At 41.3% G+C, this 17,663-nt stretch overlaps 1 protein-coding gene across 5 annotated transcripts in view; it reads right to left on the bottom strand.

Annotated features, from left to right (window-relative positions):
• LOC111969214 (protein kinase C and casein kinase II substrate protein 3) overlaps positions 1 to 14,116 on the bottom strand; it is a 36,417-nt gene extending 22,301 nt beyond the window's left edge. Inside the window, exons 1-2 of one of the 5 annotated variants that reach the window (XM_023995208.2) lie at positions 14,065 to 14,116; positions 4,425 to 4,500 (exon numbers count right to left, since the gene is read on the bottom strand). The gene's annotated coding sequence lies outside the window, so the exon portion shown is untranslated. Of the gene's footprint in view, positions 1 to 4,424; positions 4,501 to 8,804; positions 9,078 to 9,128; positions 9,223 to 14,064 lie in introns of those variants that run through there. The other 4 variants (XM_070445353.1, XM_023995210.2, XM_023995206.2 and 1 more) reach the window with 4 other exon arrangements.
• Between the last annotated feature and the right edge of the window lie 3,547 nt (positions 14,117 to 17,663).

Consider the following 17,663-nt stretch of genomic DNA (forward strand, 5'->3'; position numbering starts at 1 on the left):
TGTGTGCTTAGGGTCAGTGTCCCGTTGGAAGGTGAACCGTCGCAGCAGTCTGAGGTCCTGAACGCTCTGGAGCAGGTTTTCATCAAGGATCTCTCTGTCTTTGCTCCATTCATCTTTGCCTCGATCCTGACTAGTCTCCCAGTCCCTGCCGCTGAAAAACATCCCAACAGCATCATGCTGCCACCACCATGCTTCACAGTAGGGATGGTGCCAGGTCTTCTCCAGACGTGACACTTGGCATTCAGGCCAAAGCGTTCAATCTTGGCTCATTAGACCAGAGAATCTTGTTTCTCATGGTCAGAATATTTAGGTGCCATTTGCAAACAAAGCGGGCTGTCATGTGCCTTTGACTGAGGAGTGGCTTCCGTCTTGTGAGTCTACCATAAGGGCCTGATTTGTGGAGTGTTGCAGAGATGGTTGTCCTTCTGGAAGGTTCTCCAATTCAACAGAGGCGAGTCTACTGTCAGAGTCACCATCGGGTTCTTGGTCACCTCCCTGACCAAGGCCCTTCTCCCCAATTGCTCAGTTTGGCCAGGCAGCCAGCACTAGGAAGAGTCTTGGTGGTTCCAAACTTCTTCCATTTAAGAATGATGGAGGCCACTGTGTTCTTGGGGGCCTTAAATGCCTCAACACAATCCTGTCTCAGAGCTCTACRGACAACACCTTCGACCTCATGGCTTGGCTTTTGCTATGACAGGCACTGTCAACTGTGTGACTTTATATAGACAGGTGTGTGCCTTTCCAAATCATGTYCAGTCAATTGAATTTACCTCAGGTGGACTCCAATCAAGTTGTAGAAACATCAAGGAGGATCAACSGAAACCGGATGCACCTGAGCTCAATTTSAAGTCTCAATACAAAGTGTCTGAATACTYATGCAAATAARGTAATTTTTTATTTTAAATAAATATACAAAAATGTCAACAAAAATAATTGCTCTTTGTCATTATGGGGTATTGTGTGTAGATTGATGAGGAAAATGTGTTATTTAATACATTTTAGAACAAGGCTGTGTCATGATATGGCCCTTTCTGGGTATAGATCGTGGCATCCACCTCTCTCTCCTACACCCAGGTTCTGTTGTCTCAGGTTGTACATTCCTGGAGGAGACTCTCTCCCCTGGCAATGCAAAAAGAGACACAGAGAACAAAGGATTTCACATGGCGAACTCCTAAATCCCCAAATGGGAATTTGATACAAAATGCCCACTTGTGAGAAGGTAGGATTGGTCCGTGGACACTTAAGGGACGGGTATGACGAGTGTGTTTCATTTNTGGACACTTAAGGGACGGGTATGACGAGTGTGTTTCATTTGGTGACCTCAGAGAGGACAGGAAACACATAAATGTAGATATTCAGAGAGATAGTTATCAATTATGGGGTTYGCATCCAATTCTTGTGAAATTATGTAATGTTAAACCTTTAATGTGAAAGAATTGTATTGCTACGAATAAAAACCCCTCCTGAGGAAATCCTCTTCAGACCACGCATACCTCTGTGTAAGCTGAGGTGGCACAGGTTTGAGTACCAAGACTAAGCAAACCCAAAGCGTGAGCTGTGATTGCGAAAGGTTATTGAATTCCTAACCATACCATGTGGAGCATTGGCTRCACGGCTGGAAATTGTTAAACTGAGACTATCGATCCCTACAGAATAAGAGCAAATTTTAGATACTAATTACTAGTCTGCAGCTAGAAATGATGTAAACCTGGGATTGCGAATGCCGACAACCTCCGAAACATCTATTCTATGAGAACATATCTGAATGGTACACTGTATCCATTCCATCCATTCTAACCACGAAAGACTTTGATCTTTAGGGAAGCAGAGAGAGAGAGACGATGATGAACTGACTCTCCAACAGAAGGACTGATGCTTTCAACAGAGATCATAACGACACACTGGTCGTAAATATATATTGATTGTAATTATTCCCAAATGAGTGAGCGTTCATGTGCAAAGGATTGGCATTTCAATTAATATAATTATCAACTGTGAAGTGACTCCTTTTGTCTTTCCCGCCCTTTTCAGTCCACACCCACTTCCCTTTGTCCACCAAGCCGTCATATCGGCTTAGCCCACTAGGGAACCTCCCCTATCATTTCCTTGTATCCATATCTACTGTGTTGTTTGTTTATGCATTTCTGTGATTATTTAGTTAGTAAATAAATGATTAAGACAATTGGTGTATGGATGATTCATAATAAAGGCTCGGTTCGTGYAGATAACCAACAATTTACGATGTTTGGAATGAGACTAACGTGAGGTAAAGAATAATTCATGAATTAGACGACTAATTGATCAGATTTTAAATATCTGAAGAGTTATTAGGAAAATTATAACTTTGTAATCTGAAGATTTTCCTTGGTGCCCCAACTTCCTAGTTAATTACATTTCCATGATTAGTGTAATCACGTAATTATTATTACAGAGAATTGATATTGATTTGATAAACAGTYTTCACTTTAATGATGCCAAAGACACGACAGCTGTAAGGTAACATGTGGTAAAGGGGTCTGRATACTTTCCGAATGCACTGTACAACTCCTAAATATAGAGCAGTCGTGCACTGAACACAAGGTGATACTCCCACAGAATTTCACAAACCAAAGCAAACAGTTGCGTTGCTACACAGCAAAGGAAACACTAGTGGTGCATAGAACTGAAGCATTAAATTGTATGGCATGTAAGAACTCACCAGATAATATTAATCATTGATTGCTATCGATAGTGACTGAGTAACATCTTTTTTGCGGAGAAAGACTTCACACATTYTAATTATCGGATTAGAGGCCAGGCATTCTTATGTGAATTATGGTATAGAGGTCGACCGATTAAATCGGCATGGACGATTAATTAGGGCCGATTTCAAGTTCTCATAACAATCGGTAATCAGCATTTTTGGATGGCGATTATGCCCGATTACATTGCAATCCACGAGGATTGCTAGCTAGCATTAAACTTCTAAAAAAACAAATCCTCACAATCACTAGTTAACTACACATGGTTGATGATATTACTAGTTTAACTAGCTTGTCCTGCGTTGAATATAATCAATGCGGTGCCTGTTAATTTATCATCGATTCACAGCCTACTTCCCAAAACGGRTGACGATTTAACAAAAGCACATTTGCGAAAAAAGCCCAATCGTTGCACCARTGTACCTAACCATAAACATCAATGCCTTTCTTCAAATAAATACACAAGTATATCTTTTTTTAAACTGCATATTTAGTTGAAAGAAATTCATGTTAGCAGGCAATATTTACWAGGGAAATTGTGTCACTTCTCTTGCGTTCTGTGCAAGCAGAGTCAGGGTATATGCAGCAGTTTGGGCTGCCTGGCTCGTTGCGAACTGTGTGAAGGCCATTTCTTCCTAACAAAGACCGTAATTAATGTGCCAGAATTGTACATAATTATGACATAACATTGAAGGTTGTGCAATGTAACAGCAATATTTAGACTTAGGGATGCCACCCGTTAGATAAAATATGGAACGGTTCCGTATTACACTGAAAGAATAAACGTTTTGTTTTCAAAATGATAGTTTCCGGATTTGACVATATTAATGACCTAAGGCTCGTATTTCTGTGTTATTATATTATAATTAAGTCAATGATTTGATAGAGCAGTCTGCCTACCACCGCTCAGTCAGCAGCAGGGACGTAAGCATTCATTCAAACAGCACTTTACTNNGTTTGCCAGCAGCTCTTCGTAATGCTTGAAGCACATCGCCGTTTATGACTTCAAGCCTATCAACTCCCGAGATTAGGCTGGCAATAGTAAAGTGCCTATAAGAACATCCAAYAGTCAAAGGTATATGAAATACAAMTGGTAGAGAAAAATAGTCCTATAATTCCTACGACCTAAAACTTCTTACCTGGGAATATTGAAGACTCATGTTAAAAGGAACCACCAGCTTTCATATGTTCTCATATTCTGAGCAAGGAACTTAAACGTTAGCTTTTTACATGGCAGATATTGCACTTTTACTTTCTTCAACACTGCGTTTGTGCATTATTTAAACCAAATTGAACATGTTTCATTATTTATTTCAGACTAAATAGATTTTATGTATGTATTATATTACGTTAAAATAAAAGGGTTCATTGTTCATTCAGTATTGTTGTAATTGTCGTTAATACAAATATATATTTTTTTAAGAAAAATTGGGCCGATTAATCGGTATTGGCTTTTTTTGGTCCTCCAATTATCGGTATCGGCGATGAAAAATCATAAAAATCGGTCGACCTCTAGTATGGTAGAGGAAGACTGAGGGAGATGACAAACCTCATAGCAATATCCCCAAAGGTCAGACAAACTACCCAATCCAAAAATATTCAGTCAGAGCAACAACAAAAATGTTTACATAAAAAATGCATTATCCACAAATTGCATAGGAGTGGAACCCGAAGAGGACTTACCCAAGATTAACTTAAATGAGATGGGATGAGGTCAAAGATGAGGTCCCTGTCGAGGAACTCGGCTTTCTCTGTGGTACTGGAAGAAAGAGGAAGTGTGTGACAGGGAGAATAGAGGAGCACAGCATGAGCAGTGGAGGAGAACCACTCACGGTCAGTGTGACTGAGGCTGGCAGTCAGATGAATATAATACATCCTGGCTCCAAAAGGTGGCAGATTCTGAATTAGAGAGTGAAATGCCACACACAGAAGTATTGGATAACCAGTCATGGGTGTGCTGGAAACCTACGCAGTGTGGTGGTCTTGGAAGAGACCCTCAAACTATGGAAGGTCATGATCACAACTAAAATAACCAACTAAGAATCAAATAAAGAGAAGGAATCCATTTTAACACCATAGAAATGTTGGAACTTCAGCCCCAATGTTAAGTTACCAACCCTGGGCTGGGGGGGGCTTAGACATGGTTACTTACAGATGAAGTCAAATATATTGGCACCCTTGCACTTTAAAATGGAGCAGAAGTTCAGTTCCCTTTAAAACATTTTTTTTTTTTTTTTTTTTTTACTGGTCGAATGGCTTTTTACCTTGTTGCACCTGCAACTTACCAGAGGTGAGAAATTATACGAACGAGAATCACTTGCTTCAACCATATTATTGAATCATTTAGTCCAGGCTTTTTTTACTTAAGTGTGATAATCTTACATCTAATTTAAAAATATTGTCTTTGCAGTTGTAAATCAAACATACATGTGAACACTAAACATTCTCATTTCAACAAGGATTGGAACACATTTTTTAATACCTAGTAGGTAGTAATAATGTAGCTACCTAGCCAGCTAACGCTCTGTATTCAGAGGTTTGTTATATGCGAAAGACACTCAGTTGAATACATTCAAATTGGACACTGATAGGTATCCCCTTTCCCTAACCTCTGTAGCCAGCAAGCAACGCTAAAAAGGGATTGCAAACGGGTTAGATAACTCTAGCCCCCCAAAAATACGTTTTTCTAAATATAGCTAGCGAATAGCATTAAGGCCAGCAAAAACTTTCCTCATACTCTAGGAATGTATTCCGACAAATACGTAACGAAAAGGTGCCTCTCGGTCCCAAAACTAAAGTTTTCTGGAGAATTGTGGGGGAGAGTGCTGATGACGTCGCCCACTGTATGCGCTTTCGGTAGCCTGATTCTGTCCAGAATGAGGAGAAATCCGCAAACAATGCATCCGACCAACTCCTGAAGTGGTCAGCCAGATCTGAACACAATCAGACCACACAATTGTATCTAGACCAGTCTTTTCAATGCGATCTTTGGTTCTATGAGAAGCGACGCATGCAAGTGTCAAGTGTAGACACGACCAAAGAACTGAAGCAGGGCAATCCCCCAAAGCAATTAGACATTGCTCTCGTAGATCAGGACTAAATATCGCTTATCTCTATCGGCCGCCTTACAGAACGAGGATCTCCCTCGTCAAACTGATTTCCTCTCTTAAATTGAAGCTTCCAGTTATCCATACATTTATTGCAAGTTACTTTGAGTTGATAGACATGTTTGGCACGCAAACAGGGATCCAACCATAAACTGTTTTGCACTCAAGGATGCTCTTACTAAACCAAACCCCACGTTGAGTTTTCTGACCCTTCTGTTGACGTTCTAGGTAGCCATCAGAAATGAGTAAATTAGTAACAAAGCCATCCCTTAGATGAACAGATCCAGAGCCCTCCACTGAAGCACATGACTTCAGTGATCAGGATGTCACGTTGACAACTGAATCATGGATTAATTTAATGAGTGACATGGCTTAATTACATAGCAGGCAGGTAAAGGATATAGATAGCACAGTTTCCCCATTTTGGGTTTTCCAGCTACTATACAGCCGATTCAATACCAACTCATTACCAAGCTTTGTTATTTTGTATCGGCTCTGTTGTGCTAAGGCAAAACAAAATATGCACCTGGGGGGGGGGGGGGGGGGGGCCCAGGACAGATTTTTGGAAACTCTGAAGGACAGTGATGCCCATTGTTCTCACTGTCACCAGGACAAATGTTTACAAATCAATGTTGTGTATCAGTTCCTGAGGTGAATCTCATACTTCTTATTAGATTGGTTGAAAGATTAAATATATTTAGTGGCTGGTCAGTTGCACACCGCACAGATATAACTAAAATGCCACCTCAATTCAACCCAATGGTTTGCACTGCTGCAAATCTTCCTGGGCACTTACCCCAGTTAAAAGGATCCACTGTTTGGCCACAGCACAGCTCCATGTACACCTACCCTAGTGGGCCAAGTGAGCCTCAAATCCCAGTGTTGGTAATGTGAAACAAAGATGTGTTGTTCCACAACCAATGTCCGATAAACTTAGAACAAGGAATTTAAAAAGATAGTCTATCTGTGCTAAATCTCTGATGTGTCAATATCAAAACAGGTTGCCTCAATGAAAAAAAGACCGACGAGTACTGAGGCCCTCACGACTTTGAATATCTCTGTACTTTAGTTTCAAGGATTGTAGTGGAATAATCTAATGTAGGAGGAGTTATAAATCAATGTCAACTTCATTGGACTCGGTCCGAGTGGCGCAGCGGTCTAACAGGCCGAATTACATTCTCCTCGTGTGTTGTGACGTTTCAACTAAATTCAGAATCTATATTATTCAATTACTGTGAACCAAACGTCTGCTGTTGTCAAGGGCTAATTAGAGTCAGCTCTATTTTAACAGATCGCACTGCAATCCTGCTTCCTTCACTTCATTGTTTTTGGAAGCAGGTACTCACGCGCAATTCCTCATTGTTATTACCCAGGTGTGAGCGAACGAGGTCAGTGGCGGTAATGCACCTAATTTATGAAAGTTGCCAAACGCAATATAAAGTCAAGAGAGGAAAAATCCTGGAAGGAGGAGAGATGACTAGAAACGATTCGGTTGACCGTTTTATGTGTGGATTAATTGGTGAGTAGAGGTCCTTGTGCAATTCAGGTAAAATAACTAAAAAATACATTTGTGCACGATTGCATGCGCCGCGCCGGTTTGGGTTCTGTGTAATGCATTGCATCTCAGTGCTAGAGGCGTAACTACAGAACCTGGTTTGATTCCAGGCTGTATCACAGCCAGCCGTGATTGAGAGTCCAATAGGGTGGTGCACAATTGGCCCAGCGTCACCAGGGTTTGGCAGAGGCAGGCATTTGTAAATAAGAATTTGTTCTTAACTGGCTTGCCCAGTTAAATTAAAGTACAGTTAGTACTGTCCTACACAAAACAAGCCAAAGGAAAGGCTGATTCAGCCTTATTTTAGCTACTCATTTCTAAACCACAGTTCTTATGGTGCAGGATATTCTCAATGACAGCTCTCCCGGCTCAAGATAGAACAGCAGGAAGGGTTATTTAAGCAATGAGAAAGCTTGGCAGCAAGTGTGAGACCACAACAGGCTACATTAGACACACAGGGTCTAATGCATTGTGCCTTAAAGTTAGGCAAGGGCATTGTCTCAATGTGATGTGTCATACATTAACATATTGTACCAAGTCCAGGCCAGTGTTTCCCAAACCAGTTCTCAAAGAAGGGCTGGGGTTCCCAGGATAAACATATARGCTACACAGCAATACATGAGACCAGAATAAGATCCAATTCTGTTGGATAAAGGAAGCAGTTTTGCTGAACAATAACTAGCACAAGTATCAGACTAGCCATACTCTAAAATATTCTGTACCGATTTTCTTGCTTCGTCAAAGTATGCTGGGATCAGGCATATCAGGGGTCGTGCWTATAACGACTCAAATCTATATTTCTATGAAATTACACTTGCTTTTAAAAAKGGTGGGGTTGTTCTCATATTGCAACAGAGAAATGCATATTCAATAGGAGGTTCCTCAACTTATCCTGTGTAACTTAGCCTATGGATATTGGCAGTTGTTCTGCTCAACAATACAACTAAGACATATTGTTGATCGATTGAAAAAGATTGAGCAAATGCTTTGTCTGTCAGTTGGCCTACACAACGTTTATTAATCTCAAATTCACTTCACAGTTTTACACAAACCGTCAAATCTTGAATGTTTTCCAACATAGCTTGCTGTCGAATAGCAGTAGCATAATAGTTGATATCACATGTGAATCCAAACAATGTGATAATGTACCGTGAGATAGTCACCCATCAACACAATTCACGATGTATGTTTGATCTTACATTCATGGAGTCGTAGTTACGCCTATGGTTTAGCCTAGCCTGGGTGATAACTCTAGGTCATTATCGACACAATGTAACTTCTGTTCAAGGCAACAATGGAACAAACGCAAACACGAGTCGAATTGTAACAAAACTGTAACAATTTGGCGACCATAATAGAATAGAACGTGTCTACTTTGTTTCCATCCAGTTTGCGACCTACCTGTTGCAGCTTCAAATCCTTCGTCACTCGGCGCTGGAGAAGCTTACCAACTCCGGAGYGAAAATTCCCAAAGCAATCCCTTGATCAAACCAAATAGGCGAGAGATGCAAACAATATTATTCTCTTCATAACCGAGAGTGCATCAACAATTTCGCTCAAGAACTTTCCCGAAGAAAGTGAAGGCCATCGTAGATACCACTCTGCCATTGCAACGAAGTTATAATTATTCGATTTCCTGCCCCTTCAAATTCACGAGGTAGGCCTAATATCATCWTCGGCGTTAAATGTACTTTAGTCAGAAACTGTGCAACAGAAGCCCCAAACCTTGTGCTATCCGACGGGCCTGTAGGTACAGGCAATCCTCCCGGATGTTCTGGAGAGGTCTCCAACGCTGTGTAATTAGACGCGGTGGCGAACTACAATATCCATTCATCCAATTACATGCGTTAACCCTTTACTGGCTAGAGACGAGTCTGTAGCTCACAGTGATGATTATGGTCAGGCCATGTGAATCAAACCTTTTTCATTAATTATCACTCAACACATAGGCTACAAGTCTACTTGACATAACATACGTGTCTGTGGAATCAATATATTTTATTGATTTATGCCAAACAATTGTTGCTTGGTCAACTACCTTATTCAATTACTTGTGAACAGCACCATCTCTAGGTCATCAGGTAAATCACACAATTAGTATTTTGTCTGGTTTCTGTTGAAATTAGGCTACTGTAGCCGAATGACAATACTTTTTTCAGTACAATAATCTTCAACAGACCACAGCAAATAGTGTGAGATGATTTGAGGTTGGATGTGATCTATGAGTAAGGAAAAACAAATGGATGATATTGACCTAAACTGTAGGCTACATACAGTAGAACTATTATTTGACCTCAATCTTTTGGAAATATGCTGAAGAGTGCTGTAGTATGTCCTTCTCTTCTGACATAATGCTTAATTCACCCTGAGGGACTTTGAGGAGTCATTGGGCTATCACATGCAGATCTTTGGCTGTAGTGTTAATGTTAGAGCAGAGAGATTATTCTAGAAACACCACTCCCACACCTCTCAATCTGACAGATCTGTTTACTGGTTTACCTACTATAGCTCACAGTTGCTGGAGGACATTAAAGGCACAATCAACCATGTGTCTCTCATATAACTTCTCAGAAATAATCATTTCTATCAAATGGACCTGAGAAGTTATAGGAGAGACACATGGTTGAGTGAACCTTCAATGACCCCGAGCAACTGTAGGCTAATGAAGAAAAAGAGGAAACCACAACGGGGTTGTTCTATGAGAAGAAAGCTGTACTGATTTGTGATGTTCCCTGGAACACATCCCCACCCACTACGTTTAAAAAAAAWAAAATACTGAACAAAAATATAAACGTGTAACGGATGTGAAATGGCTAGCTAGTTAGCGGGTACGCGCTAGTAACGTTTCAATCAGTTACGTCACTTGCTCTGAAACCTAGATGTAGTGTTGCCCCTTGCACTGCAAGGGCCGTGGCCTTTGTGGAGCGATGGGTAACGACGCTTCGTGGGTGACTGTTGTTGATGTGTGCAGAGGGTCCCTGGTTCGCGCCCGGGTCGGGGCGAGGGGACGGTTTAAAGTTATACGGTTACAAACGCAACATGTAAAGTGTTGATCACATGTTTCATGAGCTGAAATAAAAGATCCCAGAAATGTTCCATTACGCACAAAATGCTTATTTCTCTCAAATGATTTAGCACAAATGTGTTTACATTCCTGTTAGTGAGCATTTCTCCTTTGCCAAGATAATCTATCCACCTGACAGGTGTCATATATGTAGAAGCTGATTAAAACAGCATGACTATTACACAGGTGCACCTTGTACTGGGGACAGTAAAAGGCCACTTTAAAATCCATTTTAGAAGAAGGCTGTAACGTAACAAAATGTGGAAAATGTGAAGGGGTCTGAATACTTTTCCGAATGCACTATATATAGCAAATTTAACCCAACGCGGTTTCACTTTGACTGCTATACAAATTCTATGTATTGCTTTGTGATTTTTTTGCCGCTGGAAGTTTCCTGTACAATGTGGACGATGCTGAACTACACTGAACAAAAAAATAAACGCAACATGTAAAGTGTTGGTCCCATGTTTCAAGAACTGAAATATAAGGTCCCAGAAATGTTCCATATGCAGAAAAATCTTATTTCTCTTAAATGTTGTGTACAAATTTGTTTACATCCCTGCTAGTGAGCACAATTGACAGGTGTGGCACATCAACAAGTGGATTAAACAGCATGATGATTACACCTTGTGCTGGGGACAATAAAAGCCCCTCTAAAATGTGCAGTTTTGTCACACAACACAATGCAATTGGCATGCTGACTGCAGGAATGTCCACCAGAGCTGTTGCCAGATAATTTAATGTCCATTTCTCTACCATCACCGGCCTCAAATGTCATTTTAGAGAATTTGGGAGTACATCCAACAGGTCTCACAACCGCAGACCATGTGTAATGGGGTCGTGTGGGCACCCGGTCATATGAAAGTGGCTCACCTTTTAGCCAGGTCAATTTCTATGGCAATGAATCCTTCAGAACTAACCTACGCCAGGCTAACTCCACTTAGCCTGAATGAAATGGCTGAGCTGTAAATTGAGGACTAATTCAATCAGATTCCCTCCAGTTTGCAAAGATTTCATCATCCCCTTCATTTGAGGAAGATGACTGATTCCATATTTTATTAATCAAATGTATTTTGTGTAAACAAATAAATCATATTACAAATTTAGTAATGACAGAATGCATTTTAAACTTCACGCACAGTAACACTTGTATGACTTAATAAATAAACAAATATTGATAGGAGTGGGGAAAAACATTTGCTTGTGCATTGATAAGCACACCAAAGACGGCATTAACGATAAGTTATAAAATAAAGACGGCACTTCTGAAAGCCTATGTCACACCATAGCCTGTTGAATTTGCACAATAATTGTTCTTTCATTTTGATTTCGACACAGACTTGACCAATGATTGATGTTTCAGCATTGTGTCAAAATGATGAGTTCGGTGTTCAACTAGCCATGTGCGACATACAAGCGTCAGTTACAAGCCTGCTAGTTAGCGGCAGGCGGATGAGCAATATCCAGTCGTAGTCCGGGAAGAAGCCTGAGTTGGAATGTGATGCTAACTGAAGCTGGTTAGCTTTAGAAAACCCTGAGTAGATCTAGCTTGCTTCGTAGGATACCCCTCTGGTTAGTTCTGAAGGATTCGTTGCCATAGAAATGTACCTGTCAAAAAGGTGAGCCACTTTCGTATGACCAGTGGAACTCACAGCCGACCAAAGTTACCTTGCTAACTCCTCGAACCAGCATTTTAGTATACCCGTCTGGAGCGGCGCCTGAGATGAAGTCACCCAGTAAAATACTACTTTAGTAAGTCTAAAAGTATTTGGTTTTAAATGTACTTAAGTATCAAAAGTAAAAGTATAAATCATTTAAAATGTCCTATATTAAGCAAACCAGACAACACGATTTTATTTTCAAATGTTATTGAATTTACAGATAGCCAGTGGCACAGTTCAACACTCAGACAAAATTCACAAACGAAGCATTTGTGTTTAGTGAGTGCCAGATCTGAGGAAGTAGGGATGACCAGGGATGTTCTCTTGATAAGTGCGTCAATTAGACAATTTTCCTGTCCTGCTAAGCATTCAAAATGTACTTTTGGGTGTCAGGGAAAATGTAAGGAGTAAAAAGTACATTATTTTCTTTGGGAATGTAGTGGAGTAAAAGTTGTCAAAAATATAAATAGTAAAGTACAGATACCACAAAAAACGACTTAAGTAGTACTTAAAAGTGTGTGTGTATATATATATATACACACACACACACACACACACACACACACACAATAAACCCTTTTCCCATAACGTTATCGAGCCAATTAAGAAGGAATATCATAGTAACTTGTAAGGACAGTAGAAGCTAAATTTGAGCATCCCTTAAAATAATAATCATTGCAAGCTATGACTGCTTAATCATAGCAGTCAAACAAGTTGAATCGACATCCATTGATGGGTTTAATAAGGGCAAATTATATTTTCTCTTGCCACATATTCAAACTCTTTTATTACATCATAAGGCACAAGGGTTATGGTATATGGCCAATATACCACGGCTAAGGGCTGTTCTTAAGCAAGATGCAACACGGAGTGCTTGGATACAGCCGTTAGCCGTGGTATATTGGCCATATACCACAAATCCCCGGGGTGCCTTATTGCTATCAAAATGGTTACCACTGTAATTAGAACAGTAAAAAGTAAAGTTTTGCCGTACTTGTGGTATATGGCCTGATATACCCCGACTTTCAGCCAATCAGCATTCAGGTCTCGAACCAGGTTTATAAATGTAAATAAATCCCCTTTGGCATGTGCATAACTATAGATAAATCTGACAGGAGAGTTTGAGTGATGAAAGTTGGACAGAGGATCTCGAAATCTCTGAGCAAGAAACACTTGGATAAATATAAACTAATGTTAGGCTATTTTATGGCAATTGTGCTGTTATGTGCCAGATGTTAAGACTACAAACTGTTATAAATGGCCCTTTTGTGAGATTGACTTGTCATTTCAATAGGCTACAGACTAAATTCAATTTTGCCATAGTTTGCTTAGCTAAAGGCAGGTAGCCTATAGCCCCTGATAGGCCTACATGTCATTTCAGATAGTCTACAGTAGCTTATACAAGATGTAGCAAAGATGTAAAATTAAATTGGTTTGCCAACTCCTGGTAGGCTACACAAGTGGCACAAATTGATGACTCCAGTGATAAACATTTCAACATATGTATTTGATCAAATGGTAGCCTACAATGGCATATACATTAAGTCTACTTGATGGCCAACAGAGGCAAATGTATAATTCTCCACATTTAGCCTAATGTCAGTTTAATTGAGGACTTTTCCCCATGCAAAAGAACCACACAAGAGAGTTCCATAACTACMATTTCAAATTTCAACTCGGGCTGACCCCGACACCAAAGAACTGAGCATGCATAAAGCCCTTCGCTCGTTACCGTATTCTCTAAGCAGTCAACTGTAGAATGCAGTTGAAACCACCTCCGAGCGAATTTACGTAATGCGCTCTAGTGCGCCAAGTCGTTTTCCAGTGCTTTGTTTCCATTTATTCATGTGCATTAGTTCTTGCGTATTATTATGTTTTATGGAAAAAGGGTTGGAAATAAGTGTCTCCATAATGACAATCTAAATAGCCTACTTACAACTGGTAAAAGGTTGTGCTGCTCTCTTTCCTCTCGCTTACGTGACTCAGCCAATAMCTTTAATGTTCCCTCAACAAACACACACCCCACCCTCTGGCCCTCCTCACTAACTCAGCAGCAGCCTGCGTCACTGCCAGACAGTCAGCAGCAGGTCACAATGAAATATATCTATATTTTTAAGAGAAATGCCATGGCGGACGACGTGCAATTTAGAAATAGGCCAAAAACCTGCGGCTAATACATTTTCACCCGCGACATCGTTTTCAAAGTAGCCCAATTTGTCCGGATAACTCAGCATGGCAAAAATGTTTGCAGGTGTGGTTCCCTTGCATGAGTTGATTACATTTCATTTTTTAAATTGAACCTTTAACTAGGCAAGTTAAATTCAACTGGTGAAAACCCTCCCACTTGCTGTTCAACAAATTTTCTCGAAAAGTTCATTCAATAGGGTTTTCAGCACATTTATCACATTTAAAATTTGGTGTAGTGTGGATTCAGAAAGAGTGGGACATAAACWGGGACAGCTTAATATTGGCGTATGTATTTATTGTTCTGACAAGAGAAAATCATTACTATTGGTACTAAGCCCCTGCAGAGAAACCACATGATCAAAATTACATCACTTCATTGACATGATGTAGAGCAAGCTTCAAACAGGAAACCCACCCCACAAAGCACATGGTAAATCAGTGACATTAGGAAACATCTTGAGGATTTTACAAATGTTACGTGTTGAGCTAATATGTTGGATAGATGTCGAAAAAGAATTTGGAAATGCAAAAAGTGTCTCACTTATTCTAAATTCACCTTACCGTAACATTTTCTTGACAGACTCACTAAAATATAGTGAACATTTTTACCACAATGGTAGCTTTAAAAATCTGATATTGTATATTATTTAGGGTTAGGAAAGTATTTATGAATAATACAAAAAAACGGTTTGGAGAGCTTTTATGCACAAAGTATATGGGAGGATAAAAAATACAGTGGTTTGATTCATCCTGAAAGTTGCCATATTCAGTTGATACATCGATGAAATATTGGAAGGTGAGAAAAGTGTACAATAGGGGTTGAACAGTAGAGCTATAAATCTACCCTAATAATCATAAATCAACTGTAGGTTTGGCGCTATATGGTCATTTGCGAATGGCTACGAGGTCTACAGCTTGGCTCTCCAAATTTCATCCCTGAAAAGGTTATAAAGCCAGCATTTCATAAACTTCACTGTGGAAAAGGTGATACATTATGGTAATATGCTTCACTTTGCTGCCATATGACTGGTGTCACATTTATCTCCAAGTAAAATAGATCAAAAACAATTGTCATTTAGATTTACAATCCCCTTCCCCAAATAGTTTACTAATTTTCCTAGCTCTTATCAATTTGTAAATTACAGTGCATGGAGAATTGTGTTAATTCCATTGAGAAAAAGAAAGATGTTGTTTCACTTGGAACCGGCAGGTTGCTCGACCTTATTAATTGCGCGTAAAGGTGGTGGAATGATGAGGGGAATTAAGTCAAAGTCAGAATACAGCGTATCTGTTAAATCTGTGTCACACTTTCATTTCTTTGATACCGGGTGACTCGCATGCTATTCTCATGTTTAAATTCAAGGTCAGATTACGCATAGAGAGAAGTGGATAAAAAGAGAATTACTGTACGTTCCATTTACTCGGGCTCAATTTGGGTCAGTATTCCCCCCCCCCCCCAATAGGCACTATTATAATTACTCATTGCYCATGAAAACAATTAAATTACAGGTAGTGCGGAGCATTTAAAATTATAGTGAAGTAATATGAATAAATAATGGTTAATAAGTGTTAAGCAGTAATGGGCAGTCACTACCAACATTGGACTTTTATTCATTGTTTTATTTTGTGTTACAGCACAGGTATTATTTTCACGATTTGGACATTAATTCACTTTGCAAAGCTAATAAACATGTGTGAGCAGCATTTTGTATTCCTAGTTGAATTAGTTAGGGAGCGTAAACAATGTACAAACTTTTTTTACATTTGAATTTCAATAGCTCCTTGGTCATGTGACCTGACTTCAAACAAGGTTCAGAATATACACTCAGTGGGCCTACACATTGCACACCCTTCAGTTTGTCCATTTTCATCTCACATGATTTTACATTAAATTGCCTGCTCTGCACCCCTGAAGGACAGTGTCACTCACACACCTATTCACTTGGGCCTTCCTGACCTCCAGGCAGGCCCCCTATTGACCTGGTGACCTCTGACTCCTGGTCTCTAGGCCTATACTCCCTGCCCGCCCTCTCCCTGGGCCTGAGTGTGTATAGCTTACTCCCTGGAACTACATACCTCCAGGCCTCCACACCTACTCTCCCTACCCGGTCAACACCCATTTCCATTGGCCTTAAGAGTATAGCTTACTCCCTGGAATTACTAAGACGTCTACAGTCAAAACAGGCTCTGTGCACGTGGTAATTCAAAACAGGCTCTGTGCTCCTGGTGACCCGCCCGCTTTTTTCTGCTCAGTCCCCACACCAACATCCATGGCCAGAGTGCTTCCCCCAGCCCCCCGAGTCCGGCCGCCCCTGCTTGGACTCAGACTGCTCCCCACCTTGGAGTTCTCCTTGTGCACCTGGTAACCTAAAACAAGCTCTGTGCACCTGGTGACCCGCCTGCTTTTTCCTGCTCAGTCCTCAACCCAACCTCCACAGCCTGAGTGCTGCCCCCAGCTGCCCCCATGTGGGATGCCTCCTCTTGCACCTGGTGACCTTTTTGACTTCCACAGCGAGTCCCAACCGGACTCACAGTCCCACCATAGGACGGGCTCGGGCGGATGGGCGACCACCACCTAGCCTCCTACCTATCCAGAGCCCAATGATGCCTTCTACCCACCTGCCTGGGCTCTCTCACACCGTCTGGCCCCTGGCCCTTCTGCGTGCACCTGTTAACCCTTAAGTAAAGGAGGATGGTGGAGGAAGACACCTTCCGTCCCCGACAAAAGCTTGGCTCGAGGGCTGACTTTCAATAGATTGCAGCGAGTGAGCTGCTCTGCTACGTACAAATCCCTGGGCGTGGATGGTACTACCCACATCAGACATAGGCCTCCCTCCCCAGACAAGCTGGATACCTCTCCCCACTTCGTAGGGCATGAGCCAGATCCATGCAATGCCCTATCACTGCGGGGCCATTGGGTCTAGTCTCCGACTCAAGTCTAGTGAGCGTAGAGGAGACCTCCCCACCTACAATGCGTGGGGCAGGCGAGCGCCATAGCTGGAGAGATCCGCGAGAAGGGCCCGGCGCGCGTCCAGAGTTGCCGCCACCAATCGCCGGACCCAACCCCCCACCGGTCCGCCGATGGACACCACCCCGACGAATCCCCGCACGCAGATCCTTGCGAGACCACACACAAGAGACCGCGAGATGGGCCACACAATGAAATGGTGGTGAAAGGAGGGTGACGGAGGGACTGCTCCCCCAGCCGCGGTTCGAGCAAAGCCCCACTTCGCACCCCAGCTCGAGCGACCCAGCCCTTAGAGCCAATCCTTATCCCGAAGTTACAGATCTTTTTTTCCAACTTCCCTTACCTACATTGTTATAACATCCCAGAGGCTGTTCACATTG

The sequence above is a fragment of the Salvelinus sp. IW2-2015 genome, linkage group LG10, assembly GCF_002910315.2.
Source record: "Salvelinus sp. IW2-2015 linkage group LG10, ASM291031v2, whole genome shotgun sequence".
Classification (NCBI taxonomy): Eukaryota; Metazoa; Chordata; class Actinopteri; order Salmoniformes; family Salmonidae; genus Salvelinus; species Salvelinus sp. IW2-2015.